At 36.7% G+C, this 16,339-nt stretch overlaps 1 long non-coding RNA gene across 3 annotated transcripts; it reads left to right on the plus strand.

Moving 5' to 3' along the window:
• The first annotated feature begins 10,786 nt into the window (after nt 1-10,786).
• LOC110724132 lies at nt 10,787-15,527 on the plus strand. 3 transcript variants are annotated; one of them, XR_002511849.1, is made up of 4 exons: nt 10,787-11,210; nt 11,442-11,497; nt 11,953-12,081; nt 14,818-15,527. It is a non-coding gene; the product is annotated as an uncharacterized LOC110724132 (long non-coding RNA). The 3 variants fall into 3 exon arrangements; XR_002511851.1 differs by having other exon boundaries at nt 10,789-11,204; XR_002511850.1 differs by lacking the exon at nt 14,818-15,527 and having other exon boundaries at nt 11,953-12,272.
• The last annotated feature ends 812 nt before the right edge of the window (nt 15,528-16,339 follow it).

Consider the following 16,339-nt stretch of genomic DNA (forward strand, 5'->3'; position numbering starts at 1 on the left):
TCAAAACCAATCAATAATTGCAATTCCTAAATCAATTGTTCATGTCATGAGCAATTACAATGTAATCTAGCATAATTCTCAAGGCCTAATTGAATTACACACATGCAAACCTTCACTAATCACTTTAATCTCAAAAATCAATCAACACAATTCCAAAATTAATCACAATTAATCAATCATACAAGTTTCACCCAATTCCTAGCCAAACAACTATTTAAGCATCATCATCTATCAACTAACAACTATGGAAATCAAGAATCAACAAAATATCAAGAACAATTACACTAATCAAGCATCAAACATCAAAATTAAACCAAACAAACATGAAATTAAACAAAGCATTAAGGAGAGATAGAGTTAATAATGATCATTGATAATAGAGAAGATCTTGAACACAATTGTCACCCTTGTATCTTCAATCTCTCAATCACCATTGAAATCCTTCACTTTCTCTCTCTAAAACTACTCCTAATCTAGCCTAATCTAGAGACAAAAGCTCTCAACCTAAGAGAGAAACTATTATAAGACTAAGAATTATGTGAATGAATGCTAATAAAAAACCCCCAAAACAATATATAAACAAAAGGAGAAAAGAAACTTAAAATCGTAAAGGACCCAGAAATCCGCGCCCTTGGAGAAACGGTCGCGCCCGCGGACACCCCAAAATCCGTGCCCGCAGCCAAATCCCGCGCCCGCAGGGCCAAGGTCCGCGCCCGTGGGGAGCCCGCGGGCAGCCCGCGGAGAGTTACTGCCCAAAATGGCAGAAATGGGTTACTACAGATTTGCAGGGCCAACTTTGGAAGGCTGTAACTCACGATCTAGGAATTGTATGAAAGCGTGCGAACTATCATTGGAAAGCTCTTCAATTCTTGTTTCCAACCCAACTAGAATCATCTCAATCAGATCTATAGAACTTGGGATATGGCCGAAACAATGCAAAAAGGTCCTTTTTGATACTTTGTAAGCCTTCATTTTCCTTTGTTTCTTGGATTGGCTTCACTTGCGTGCTTGGCTTCCCTAACTTGGCTCCGTTAAATTCTTTGATTGAACTTGAGCTCCCTCCTTGATGATTAAATCCCGGGAAGCTCGACACACCTACAAAAGAAGTTAAACAAACAGAGAAGGGAGGGAAAAAGCCGAGAAATGAATAAAATAATAAGAAAACCACTAAAAGCACGCATTTCTCTAAACTAACACACAAACACGCAAATCAAGCATTATTCCCTAAAAACACAACATAAATGACTAAAAACGAGCATAGAAATATAGAGAAAACATAGCCTAAAGGTGCCATAAATGGCACGGATCAAATTCCCCCAAGCTAAACTTTTGCTCGTCCTCGAGCAAAATAAAATCTAACCCAAGGGAAAAATGATGAATTTATTCAAGAAAATAAAGAAATAAGAAAGATAGAGGATGAGAATATACAGTAACTCACTTTCGTAGGAATCAAGATCAATTTTAGCAACTAAAGACAAGCCATTTAAATCCTTAGATAGCCCTAGAGGACGAGTGATGCTCTCGTAAAGGTTTCCTAAGAGATTAACCCATAACTCTCATAATAATACAAACAAGGCAAAGCATAAAGAAGGAAATCAAAAGAAAAGAAGAGCAAACACATGTTCATGAAAGGAATTTTTAAAATGTAAAAGCAAAAATGAATGCAAATCTTTCTAAATAAGTAAGGGAGTGCACGCTCCAAGATACCTAAGGTTGATTGAAACATAAATATGCTAAGCATAGGAACTAGTTATCACACTCCTCTTTCATCCCAAACGGTCTTACCGCGTTCCCCCTACTAATCTCATATCTCCCCTTAGTGAGTGTCTCATAGATTCCACGAAGGAACCGGAAAAAGATCAAATTTTTGGCTTACTCGACATCTTGACTTCGCATCCCCTTTCCTTAGGCTATAACCCATGATTCCCTCCACCAATGAATGACTCAACCCCTAGGTCAAAAGGTCTTCCCAAAGGTTGTAACGTCAGGCAAAAAGGGTTAAGGTAGGCTAAATTTAAAATTTGGTGGTTAACCTAAATTGTGAAGCAAAGATTGCGCATTTCTTTACACCATAATCAAGTAATACCAAACAAAAACACCAACACCCCCAAGCTTATTAAAAGCTAAGATAACAAACATATACACAAAAAGCGTGAGTAAGCTTAAATGGAGCATTGTCCTCAATGCTCAAAAAGGAAGAATACTCACATAAATATATTTTTGCATTTTTCACTTTTTTTTTATAATTCTTTATTTGTGCTTTGTCCTCGCCTCTTTTAACTTTAGACGGATTTTTCAACTTTGCATTTGCTTTGTTCTTGCCTTTTTTTACTTTGGAAGGCTTTTTCATTTATTCACTTGTCATTATTCACAAGATATACACAACACAAACTTGCTTTCAAGAGAACCAAATATCCAAACTCCTCCACCACAAACTCCAACAATAATGAACAATTGCTTCACAAAAACCAAGAATGGAAACGAAAATGAAGAAAAAGGCTCAAGATCTAGAGATGTGGCTTGAAAAGAAGGGAAAGAGTCTCAAAAGGTTAGCAAGTAGGCAAATGTAAACCCAAAAACCGAAGAAAATGAAAGCTATCCTAGAAAAGAAAAAGTACCACCCCGAAAAGATGGGTTTGTCCACCCTAGGTGGTTCGGTCTCGGTCTTAGAAATCATACGTTAAGATTCAAGATTAGGTTTGCGAAAGTCAAGGATCCACGCCACTCATGCAAGAAAATGTTGAAAGCTTGAAAAAGTATGAATCTCACATGGTTGTAGCATAAACTCACTAAGGTTGTCAAATCGAAGATAGGGAGCAACTACCAACATGCCACAAACAAGTAGAATTCGGCTTCATGATCCCCCTAGTTTTAGACAACTACCTGAGCATGCTTTATCCTAGAATCAACCAAACGTAATCTCAAACAGTGCACACCACTACCACTTAGGAAGAAAAGAATTCAATTATACAAGTCCAATTGTTATTATGTCCAAAGCAAGAACAAAACAAAACACATTGAAAATTTTCCTTGATAAAAACAAAAATCTTTTTGGAGTTTTTCAAAATATGCATGAGAACATGGAAAAGCATATACAAAGGTGCATAGCATATATGAATAAACATCCCATCAAACGTGATAGAATACCATCCCCCAAGCTTGAATGAGACTATACACTCAAACATAAATCAAATAATCCATGGGAGGGGAAAATAAGGAGATCAATCCAACCAACCAACATATGTCCAACATGGCATCAACCATTAGAGAAAGAGGAAGGAAGGATATTACCGGATTTAAGGTGGGTGTAAATACCTGCAAATGACCCAATTTTGACCTTTCAAAGTTAACAACCTCTAATATTGAATCTTGCCTTCTATATGCTAGCAAATGTGGTGCCAATCTTCCTTGATTCTTGATCCCAATATAAGCACCGAAGTATATCAAGTCATATACCTAGCAAAAGGAAGACAAACATTTCCATGAGAGAAAATCTATTCTAAAAAGAGAAGAAATTGAAAGCAATAAAACACGGGTTACTTCCCGAGAAAGGCTTGCTTAAGGTCCAAGCTTGACCGCTCTAGAAAATAATAATTCAACGCGCGCAAGAGCTTGTCAAATTCACTACTACACATTTTATAGGAGAGAAGGTAGGCAAATGACGCGAAGAGTACGTGCAACAAGGATAGTGCACGCAAATGAGGAGAGAGATGCCAAGAAAAGGAAGAGGAAGAATCAAACGAAAATTCAACAAAATATGAAGAAAAAGAAGAAGAAGGGAAACTCTCCTCAAAATATTTTTGGGTGGCAATATCACCCTTTTCCTCAATTGGGGATAAATGAGCTTCATATAAATCATCATAGACAAAAGGATCCCCAATAGGCTCATTGACAAAAGAAGGGAGGGAAATAGGAGTGTAAGGGATATGGTTGAATCTTCTTGAAAAAGGGGTATGAGAAAAGAGAAAAGGGGCTATGGTTTCACAAATGAACTTTTTTCTCACCACCATACCTCAAATCACCAACAAGAGCATGGAAATCAATCATAGAGTCCTCAAAAGAAGAACACTCATGATATCCATCTCCCTCAAACATCCAACCTCCAAGAGGAACAACATAGTCCCCTCCATCACAACTATGAACAACAGCTCCCTCAACAACTTTAAAGCCCAAGGTCTCAAAACCATGCATGAATGGATGCAAATTCATTTCAAACTCATCTCTCTCCCATGAAGAATCCTCAATGAACTCATTAAAAAGGCTATGGGTTTTCTTTTGACTCTCAAAGAATGCATTGGTCATAACCTCAATCGAGTTGAAATACTCATGGATAGAAGAGTCACAAACATGCACATGAGACTCATCAAGATGGGAAAGAGGGTTAGAAATTTCAATATCAACACTCTCTTCATTCTCAACTCCTTCACCATCACTCAAATGCTCACCAATGGGATCCTCACACTCTCTTGGTTGCTCAAAATCATCATCATCATCCTCAACACACACATTAAATTGGGATTTATCACAAACAAGCATCAAGGATGACAATTGGCTTTCTAACTCTTCTCCTCTTCTCTTTTCCTCCTCAATACACTCCTCATTCTTTTTCATTATCTCTAATTTACCTCTCATAGAATTAAGAATCATCTCCTTACTAGGCGTAAACTCATTATCAAGCTCAATGCGCCTAATTTGAGACCCAAATGTATCAACAAGAGATTCAAAAGATGTAGAAGGTTGAGGCTCAACATGATAAGAAGAAGTACAGCCAAGATTGGAAGAATCAACATTAAAATCATGAGCATATACATCACATTGGGGAGTGGGGGGACAATTTATAACATGAGATTCATCATTAAGGGAATGAAGCACATCACAAGAAGGCATGGTAAATAATGAAGAATATTGAAACACACCATTAGCATAAACTTGAGCTTGCAATTCATTATCATGAACAAAAGGAGAAATAAAGCTGAAATCATGTGTTCTAGGTTCACTTAAGGGATCATGTGACAAATCATGGGAATTCATGCTAATATTAGAAGAACCAAGACATTGCATATCAATATTAGACTCATGATTACCCCTATCATAAACATCCCTAGCAAACCAAACATAAAAATCCCAAGCATAATCAATTGACAATGCTCTAAATTCACCATTATGCATACATTCAACTTCATCCCTAGTTTTCTCATTCAAACCAAAATAACAAATCTCACAAGCCTCCCAAATATTACAACAATTATAGTCCAAAAATCCCTCAAGTCTAATGAAATATTCACAAAAAGGCTCATTGCTATATTGAAGAAATGATAGACATGCCATTTTTTTTCACAAAACAAACAAAAATCAAATAAAAGTAAAAATATACACAATGACCTAGACTCAAGCAATCAAAAACACTCAAACATAGACACCGTTCCCTTGCAACGGCACCATTTTGACGAGGGGAAAATTAGGTCGTTATCTAATCTTCCCTCGGTCAAACTAAATTTATAAACACTTAACAAACCTAAATACGAGTATAGCGGCAAGTCAAGGGTCGAACCCAAAGGAACGGTAATGTTCAAGCACTTTCAATTATGCGCCTAAGCTAGGTCAAAGATGAAGGTAAGAGAGAATACTAACAACTAACAAAACAAGTAACCAAGGAAATAAAACACTAGGAACGGGGATCAACAAGTAATCATGTCAATTGCAACAACTTGGGAAGAGCATGCCAATCAAAGGTTGTGAGGACTAATGATAAGAGCAATCAATAGGAATCAAAGAGCTATATCCTAATTGTTAAGCTAGGGTTCACTATGAATAACAAACTAAGAGAATCACAATCAAAACCAATCGATAATTGCAATTCCTAAATCAATTGTTCATGTCATTAGCAATTACAATGCAATCTAGCATAATTCTCAAGGCCTAATTAAAATACACACATGCAAACCTTCACTAATCACTTTAATCTCAACAATCAACCAACACAATTCCAAAATTAATCACTATTAAGGAATCATCATCTATCAACTAACAACTATGGAAATCAAGAATCAACAAAATATCAAGAACAATTACACTAATCAAGAATCAAACATCAAAATTAAACCAAACAAACATGAAATTAAACAAAGCATTAAGGATAGATAGTGTTAAGAATGCTCATTGATAATAGAGAAGATCTTGAACACAATTGTCACCCTTGTATCTTCAAACTCTCAATCACCATTAAAATCCTTCATTTTCTCTCTCTAAAACTACTCCTAATCTAGCCTAATCTAGAGACAGAAGCTCTCACCCTAAGAGAGAAACTATTCTAAGACTAAGAATTATGTGAATGAATGATAATAAAACCCCCCAAAACAATATATAAACAAAAGGAGAAAAGAAACTTAAAATCGTAAAAGACCCAGAAGTCCGCGCCCTCGGAGAAATCGGCCGCGCCCGCGGACACCCCGAAAGCCGCGCCTGCGAACACCTCGTAAGCCGCGCCCGCGGCCAAAGCCCGCGTCCACGGGGAGCCCGCAGGGAGCCCGCGAAGAGTTACTGCCCAAAATGGCAGATATGGGTTACGGAAGATTTGCAGGGAAAACTTTGGAAGGCTATAAATCACGATCTAAGCATTGTATGAAAGCGTACTACCTATCATTGGAAAGCTATTCAAGTCTAGTATATAACCCAACTTCAATCAACTCAATCCGATCTGTATAACTCGAGATATGGACGAAACAATGCACAAAGGTCCTTTTTGATACTTTGTAAGCATTCATTTTCCTTTGTTTCTTGGATTGGCTTCACTTGCGTGCTTGGCTTCCCTAACTTGGCTCCGTTAAATTCCTTGAATTCACTCGAGCTCCCTCCTTGATGATTAAATCTCGGGAAGCTCGACACACCTACAAAACATGTTAAACAAACGGAGAAGCGAGGGAAAAAGCCGAGAAATGAATAAAATAATAAGAAAACCACTAAAAGCACGCATTTCTCTAAACTAACACACAAACACGCAAATTAAGCATTATTCCCTAAAAACACAACATAAACGAATAAAAAAGAGCATAGAAATATAGAGAAAACATAGCCTAAAGGTGCCATAAATGGCACGGATCAATTGTGTAGATTGGCTCGATGGTAGATCCCCACATGTTCTCTTCATCATTATCATGGTTAATTTCCAAAAGTGATTGGTCATTTATAGCTATTTTGAGTGGATAAGCATGAATAATCATAGGAAGCCCTTGATAGTTCAATCTAATCATTTGATGAAGTGAGGATGGTATTGCTCCAAGCTCATGTATCCAAGGACGTCAAAGTAGAAGGTTAAATGTAGGTTTAATGTCCATAACGCAAAATTCAACCATATTTTGAATTGGGCCTGTGGTGATTGGTAGCTTAACAGTTCCACACACCGATCATCTCGAGTTGTCTTAGGCCCTAATGCTTTGTGTTGTTGAATGAAAATCTTTTTCTTGATTAAGGCTTAGATATTTTGTTGTTCGTAATGGGCACACATTTACAGCCGACCAATTGTCTAGTAAAGTAAGAGGGATATTGTATCCCTTGCACCCCATAGTTACGTATAATGCATTGTTATGGATAGTGTCTTTTGAAGGCAAATCATCATCAGTAAAAATGATTGATTTGTCTGATTTGTCGTTAGTAACCAAGCTAACAAGATCCTAAGGGGTTGTGTCTGTACTTATAGACAAAGCCGTTAGAGCTTTCATAAGAGAATTCCTATGTTCTTTATAAGTACTTAGGAGTTCCCAAATGCTAACATTCGCCTTGGATTGGCAAAGTTGTTTAGAGAATGGATCATCCACCTCGAGTGGAGGTGGTATTGGATTTTGTACTTGACCTTGAATTTGATTTTGTGTGGTCAAAGATCCATTTTGTGGTGCTTGGTAAACTCACCCAGAACGAGTGAGATTGTCCATCTCATTTGGGTTAGTTGTAGGACTTATGAACAACCTTTTTTCGAGAGGCTTTGAAGATGCCTCCATTTCAAGATTTTCCATGAGTTGTGCTTGATGCCATTGTTCATCCAAGGAGATATTTAATAAGTCTTGTGACTTCCCCATGAAATGATCCCAATCAAGCGCTCCATTTGTCTCATTTTTTAAACAAGATGGAGGTGGGACGACGGCATACTTAGAGACATATAGGTCTTGTAAGTCAAAATTCCACATACTTCATTAGTTTCCCCTATGAGTATTGTGGTTAGAGGTTTTCCTATAAGTGTGATATAGTCCAAAGTATTGAACATATAACTTCCCATATGGTCCTCATTAATATAAAACACCCCTAATGGGGATGCATTATTGTTATGTTTAGGCGTGGGAATTCTCCCATCATCTACTAAATCTTATATTTTGTGTTTTAAGATGTAGCAACGTTCAATATCATGCCTAACGCCTCTATGATAAGCACAATAAGCATTACCATCCTAATTCGCAAATCTTTTTTCTGGTGGAGTGGGTGGTGTTGGCCCTGTTGGTGCAAGTAAACCTTTTTCACTCAATTTTTCTAATAATTCTTTATATCTTACAGGAAATGGTGTAATTTTTTTTTCTTTTGTCCATCTTTTTCGTGGATCATTATTGTTATTATATTGCGTGGATGTCGCAAACACATCAATAGAGGATTAAGTATTATCATTCTCCTTTTTGTAGTTATTCCTAGGTTTATGATGATAAGGTTTGTTTGCTTTTTATTTAGCAAAATCATCTTCAATCCTAGTAGCCACATAATAGACCTTTTGAAAAGTGTCTAAACAAGGTAACGTAGATGCTTGTTGTACTTTTCATGAAAATTGTCAATGAACTTTTGTACTAACTCGAGTTTAGGTGGCCTTTGGGCAAGGTGAGCCGCCTTTTCTTGCCATCTACCATAGAAAGCAAGGAAACCTTCATCGTCGCCTTGCTTAAGCATTTCAAGTTCAAGTAAAGTCGATTTGAACTCTACGTTACTCTCATATTGGGTAATGAAAGCCGAAACTACATCTTCCCATGTTGCTTTGAATTTTGGATCTAACCCATAATACCACTCTCTCACGGTTGGGTCTAGAGATAAAGGGAAAGTTAAAGCATAAAGCTAAGATCAACTCCCTTTAATGCCATGGTGCCAGTAAAACAATGACGCAAGATATATTCGAACGGATAACATCACCCTTAAACAATTCTCCAATGAAGATATTGTTTGGGCGAGTCAATTTGTTTTTTGAGAAATCACATCGACTCGTAACAGTGGGCGCGCGCATCAGAATCACTTGCACTGGTAGGGGTCGCGCAACTCATTGAGTTATGCGCGCCACCTGCTCGTAAATTTTTTTTTTAATTCGAGCGCTTTTTTTTCGTCATCGTTTTTTTTATGTTACCCTTCTAATACGACTAAAAATTACGAAGGGACAACTTCGTAATTGGGAACCTAGACAAAACTAAAAAAGAAAAAAGAAGGTTATCCTAAAACGTTTCACATAGTCACATAATCACATAAAGCATGTCATAAGCCAAGATTCACGCAATGTCATTCTAAGGTCAAAAGGCTTAGGTGTCCAAAGGTACCATATCTTAAGAAACGACGCATAAATAAATCACTCAACATGTTGACTCATGACATCGCTCTCCCAAAATTTTGTTGGCGATATGGTTGGGATGATTGTTATTGATTTCGGGATAGAAGCCTAGTGTTGGAAACCCCTAATCAATGAGCCAATCCCTAAAGGTTGAAGTGTGCTATGATTATGCATGATGCAATGTTGCTTGTTTGGTTTTTACTTTCGTGCAAAGGAAGATATTATGCGTTCAAGTCTCGCTCTCTAACTATATATTATCCAAGTTAATTCTCGTTACAACCCATAGGCAACCAGTGATGGAAAACTTGGACCATAACTAAGAACTAATCATGCACTACAAAATAAAGTCAATATAGCATCAACTAAAATTTGTTGCTATTCACCAAAAATTTGTTGCCAACTCTATTTAGCAACGGGTTAGAAACGAAAATTTGTCGTTTCTAAAAGGCTTGTTGCCATGGGATTTCGGCTACCAGTTACAAAGCAATTTTGTTGCAATATTGCATCCATTTAAATATAGTTTCCATGATGGTTGCTGTTTTTGGTGCATTCGTTGCCAAAAATTACTATTGGTCGTTGGTAAAATTAGCAACAAATTAGTAATGTTAGTTCCTAAAATAGCAACAAATTATTAATGTTGGTTCCTAAAAATAGCAACAAATTATTAAATTTGGTTCATAAAAATAGCAACAAATCATAAATATTTGCTGATATCAACACTACAAGACAAATACCCAATCCCTATTAGCAATTCGGTTCAACCCGATTTCGGCCTTTACAATCTGAAATCTCATTCAAGTCAGGTCAACTCGGATCGACTTTGAATGTACGGCTCTTTGAATCCCCAGTCTCAAGAATCGCAGTTGGTAGGAAAAGAATCACAGTTTGTAGAAGTCGAACTTGTGACCTCAATGTCATAGGGTGAAACTCTTACGAACTATACCAAGTACTATTTGTTTACTTCTATGCATATAATTTATAATAAGTGAACTAAATAATAGAGACGAAATTGAAAAATTTGTCTCTAAATTAGGGACAAAATAAAAAATTTGTCTCTAAATTAGAGACAAAATAGAAATTGTCTCTATTTGATGTCATTATAGCAACAAATCCTCACCCCTTAAAAGGTTTGAGTCATGCCCCTTATGAACAGTATCCACACATGGGAATGACATGTGTGAAAGCATGTGCAGCTCACATGCATAAATTAGCTACAGTATTTTGCTTTGTTATTTGCTGATGTGGCAAAATATTTCTATCTTCTTTCTTCTTTCTCTGTCTCTGATGAGTTGCTTTTTGGTTGAAAATTTACCTAGTGTATATTGCTTTCAAGATAATAGCAAGATCTTCTGCACCTCGATTGCATCAAATTTTCCAACATTGGAATCTTCATTTCACTTCCCTACTTTCTCCTCCTCCATACGCCCCTTTTCTCTCTTTTCTTCCCTTTTCACTTTCTCTACAACCATCAACAATGATCCGGCGACGGTGATTGGGTCATCGGAACCCTAATTGTTTCCATTTACAATGAGCCTTCCATCCACGGTAACCACTCAGCACTATCAAACTCCGAGAGACCGAGGAACGGAAGGACAAATAGCCTCTAAACGAGGATATAGAAAACAGATCTAGAAAGAAGGTGAAGGTGGAGTCATCTGTCAAAGATTATTGTGTTTTACATGTCATTTACCAGTTTTTATAGGGGGTTCGATTGATTGAGTGCTAGATGTTAATTTTGCAAATATGTGCTAAATTTGTTAATTTATTTTGATAGAATTAAACTGCTAAATTACTAATAGTCCAAATTTTGTATTGTGCTTTTAGACGATTTTAATTTATTTTGTATTTTTATCTTCTCTTCCGCTCTTCTTATCAGCAACTCAAACCAACTCGCAAAACGAATCTGGCCATTATATTGAATGAGGTGATAAGGTTCATCATCTTCTTCTTCTTTATTTTCTTTGAGGTGTTTTGAATTCCTATCTGTTGTGGTAGTTTTGATTGCATTTTGTGTGTGTGTGTGTGGGTGGGTTTAATTCTTATATTGGGAATTTTTTGTTAGAGTTCTTCTAAAATCCGAGTTGACTAAGGGATTGCAGTGCGCTTGGTGGGTGGTACTATACTGAGCTACGTGTTCGCGTTGTGACTGCCGCTAACACACCTAATGGCATTAGGGTACTAGAATTGATTATCCAAAATGTAACAATCGAGATTCTAAGATATGTGTCTGATGACTTTCTTAGTTTCTTCATCTACTCTCATTGATTATCCAAAATTAGTTCTTGATTGCAATGCATTTTTTATGCTGGTATCTCTTTATTATACTGATGATTGATTGCATTTTATTTTATGGCTGTCTAATATTTGTATGTTTTTATCCCAAGCAGATCTGATACTCCCAGCAGCAAGTCTGCTACATTTATACCTAGAGTTTTCATATTAGGCAAGGCAAGATCACTTAAATCAGATGCCGCTTCACGTTCTCCTGATTTTCCACTCGATTATCAGCACCGAAAGTATGTTTACCTGATTCCTTGATGTCTCATTTTGAATTATGATTTTTGACTTTTTGGTATACTAAGATATCAGATATGCCTGGTATAATTTTTAGAACTCATCTGTATGTTAAAAATAGTAGCAAGTGATAATTTTGTGAGTGAATATTGAATTTGATTGGTTGAAGGGTAAGCGTTAAGGTGTTAATGTATTTTTTGTTGAACATATAGGTGTATTTTAGGAAAAAATATAAAAACAAAAAAATTAAAGAAATGGAGAGAAGATGAGGCCTTAGAGAAAAAGGATCATACAACTATGGTGTAATACTTTGCAAATCATCTTCACAAGTGTGAAAGATCTCTATTCATGACAAGTGTGGACTTTATAAGTCCGTTCATTAAGAGTACAATAAGTTGTGATAAATGCTCAGGGTGATTAGGCTTGGATTATTTACAATGTTTATATGCGCATTCAAATATTAAAGGCAAGGACTCAGAGCTTTTATGCAATCTGTTGGTTGTCTGATTGCTTGAATTTGGATATAGGTCTGGAATTGTATATATTTATTTCCAATAAATTCTTGTCTTATGGAAATCCTTATGGAAGCTGTATACACCTACTTTTGGCCTCTTGTCCCGAAAGGAAGTGCGATGATGTTACAAAAATTCATTCTTCATGTTAGATCAAAGTTGAAGTGTTTATGGACTACGAAAAGCATTATGAAGTATGTTAAAACCCATATTTGAGACCAAGTTATCTTAGAGCCTTGTCCAATTACTAATTAGGCCAAAAATGTGTTCATACATGTTTAAAAACTTGATTATTAACAGACCCAAATGCGTCAAATGCAATGATTGGATCCAATGGAACCTACATTGTTGAAAATCGAGCCAAATAGATAAATCAACCATCCAATTCCCGTAGTATGCCTATATAGACGGATAACCCTTTCAAAGATCTTTCCAACGATATATTAGAAGCCCCATTCCGAGCCAAAACGAATAAGTTATGATCAAGACACTAAACTAGGCCCTAAAACCAACACCTTTGCACTCCGACGGCCATAACTTTTGATCCATAAAATATATTAACCTAATTACAATAACATTGGAAAGTAGACATTCAGAGCTTTCCAATGATATCTTACACGCCTTAATCCGACTCCTTAATCAAAAGTTATAAAAGATTTAAAAACGCGCTTTTGTATAAGGCAAACCGCAAACCAGCGCAACTTAGTCAGTTGCACACGCATGGCGTGCGCGACTCATTGAGATGCACGCGGAACCCATCGCGACTCAAAGAGTTGCGCGCACCACCTGACGACGCGGCTCTAAAATCCTAAACCTAGATCCCTATGCCTATAAATAGGGGTCTTCGTTCAGCATTACAAGGACCGAAAAAAAAAATCAGAATTAAAACCTATCATACTACTTTTCCCTCTTTCTTCCCAACTACTTTTCAACCCTAATCCATCCATTGAAGATCTTGAAGGTACAAAGAAGAAATAATGTCCATAAACACATTAAACGGAGATTTAACATAAAAGAAGAACGGTAAGTTTCCTGAGCACTTAGATAAATCACTATTCCTTTATTGTTTAAATAACTTTAATTGAATATAGAGTGTTGTTTGATCACTTTAAACAAACTTTTAATTAATTAATTCACATAGTACTCTTTCGTTAATCAAGACTAGAATTTGAATAATTAATTGTTGTTTTATCTTTTAAGACAAGGCGAATATTATATATTTATTGTTCTTTCACGAATATTGATGAAAAAAAGAATAACGACTTTTGGAATGTAATTCCAACATGATTAATGCGTGTAAATAAAATCAACTTACTTAGTTTTCAGTATCGCGTTGCATATATTGTTTGGTAATGAAATTGTGAAAAAGGAAGAGCTACAAGAGGCCGTACTAGGGCTAAGATAGAGATTTTCCTCTAAAGGGAACGTTATCTTAGTACCCTCGCTCTTGAACTCAATTCTGGTTTATGTAGACCAATTTGGGCATGGGTAAACTTATGATTCGTGCTAATTATCCCTCGAACTCTACTTGGGAGAAAGACATAAATGAGGTTTATGAGTTTTCCTAAAACTCATCGGCGACTCCTACTTGTTTGTTACAAAAAAGCGTGATGAGAGTATCGTTTCTAATTCAAGGTCTCCCAAACAGTCAGGAATTTAAATCCTAAAACACCCTAACAAGTGTAAAGTCCTAGGCTTTTAAAGGGCCATAGGCATTTAAGGAGAGGACCCCTTACGATGGGAACACCCTCCTTACAGCAGCTGTGCACCTTGCTCATGAGATCACTCCATCTTGGTCTCCTTATCCTTTAACCACTAACATAAAACCTGCTCTATGGATGGTCGCTACATTATCCTTCCCCCCCCCCCCCCCCCCCCAAATTCACCCTTTTTCATTTTTGTGTGTGTGTGTGTGTGTTGCATTTCTATATACTGATCTCCTCATGGCTCATACTATACAAAATCACTATGCTTTTATACTAAATTGGCAATGCTTGAATTCTTACAATGGAATCTTGTATTATATTGTCTGCCCATTTAGAGAATGATAAGAGGTTCACTCACTTGCATTGTTTGGATTTCTTTCTTTTGAGAATAAAGGCATTAAGGCCTATATTATAGCTTTTTGCAAAATTGTAATCATTAAATTTCTTCAAATGCATTGTCATATAATACATCTCTTATACTGTTTCCTTATGAATGTTCAATATCTTGGGCTTTGTGCAGGGGTGGCTGCAAATCCAATTGCTGCAAAGAATATTGACTCATCGGTTTGGTGCCTCCGAAGATCTTGGCTGTAACACCCCCGATTTTACTAACTGAAAATAAATAAGAATTAAAGGAAAAATAAACAACCTTTAAATAAAATTGCAGAAGCATACACCTAAATCGCGGGTATCACCGCCACACTCAACAACCTGTCGAGTGTTAAGGCTTACAAAACCCAACTGTACAACTCAATAAATCTAGGTGAGCTATTTATACAACTTTATAAACTCGTTATAGCATATTAATCGATCACTTGAGCTCCTTTAGCTACGATCACTTGATCAACCTGCTTAAATAATCTTGAATGCTCACCATTAAGGAGAAATTCCAAAATAGATCGTCGCAGGGCCACCATAAGAAAAAGAAATGGCCGCAAACACAAGTAGCACAACAAAATAACACACACGTCAGCAAAAGCTGAGTAATCACCACATATCAGAATACAGAGTATAATAGGATAATTAACATTACTAGCTCAATTAAATAATGTAGTTCAAAACTACATAACACATTGTACTCTGAATAACCTTTATCAACTCAACTTAAAATAATAATACAATCCTTCACTCAATTAACTCATAACTAATAGTGTGCCATGCTCTTTGTTCTATACCTAGCCTTGGACGTGGGTAATTCGAATAAAACCAACAAGTATAAAAACTTGAATACTCCCAATAACTAGAAAACACCTTGAACCAGACCACATACGGGTCAATTCCCACTGTAGGGGACCATAGAAAAATAAATATTAAAGATTGTACCTCATTCTTAACTCATGATTACCATCTCCTTACCAACATGCCAAGGACTAAGGTTTATTACGCCGAGCCTCAAACCAAGAATAAAATACTAATTCTCAACCTTTTGATCTCGTACATCGATCAAATAACCATTCACATATTATTTATAATATCTCAATATTGGCACATGTTCCCAAATAACATAACAATTCGATTAAAAAACATATCAACTCTTATAGGACAATTATACTAGTAACCCAAATGTAATTAACTCATAACCCAAAAATTATACTCTGCATTAACAACCCTAAAACCTCGATAAAACAATACTCCCTATAGAAACAACATTAAAAACCCTAGGACCAATGAGAAGAGGCCACGTGTCGAGTTCAGGAAGGCCCACGTGGTTTTATATCCTCTTGACACATGGCCCCCTTGGATACATCTCTTAAATGGCGGCCTTCAAGGGCCCAAATCCCTAGAAGCGCCGTAAAACGGCGCAGCCCATTAAAATCTAGGTCAAGTGACCTAGATGGGGGCACATTCTCCAACGACCCTATAAATAGGGAGATATTTCCTCATCTTGGGGGACACATTCAATCATTTATTACACCTACATTCTCTCTCATCAGAGAAACACCTGAGCTTGGAATTCAAGCAGATCCCCACCTAAATTTATGTACTCTTTATTTCCTTTCAAGTTACTAACTTGACCTTCGGAGGTGGAGCTCCAACCACCC

The sequence above is a fragment of the Chenopodium quinoa genome, unplaced genomic scaffold (assembly GCF_001683475.1).
Source record: "Chenopodium quinoa cultivar QQ74 unplaced genomic scaffold, ASM168347v1, whole genome shotgun sequence".
NCBI lineage: Eukaryota > Viridiplantae > Streptophyta > Magnoliopsida > Caryophyllales > Amaranthaceae > Chenopodium > Chenopodium quinoa.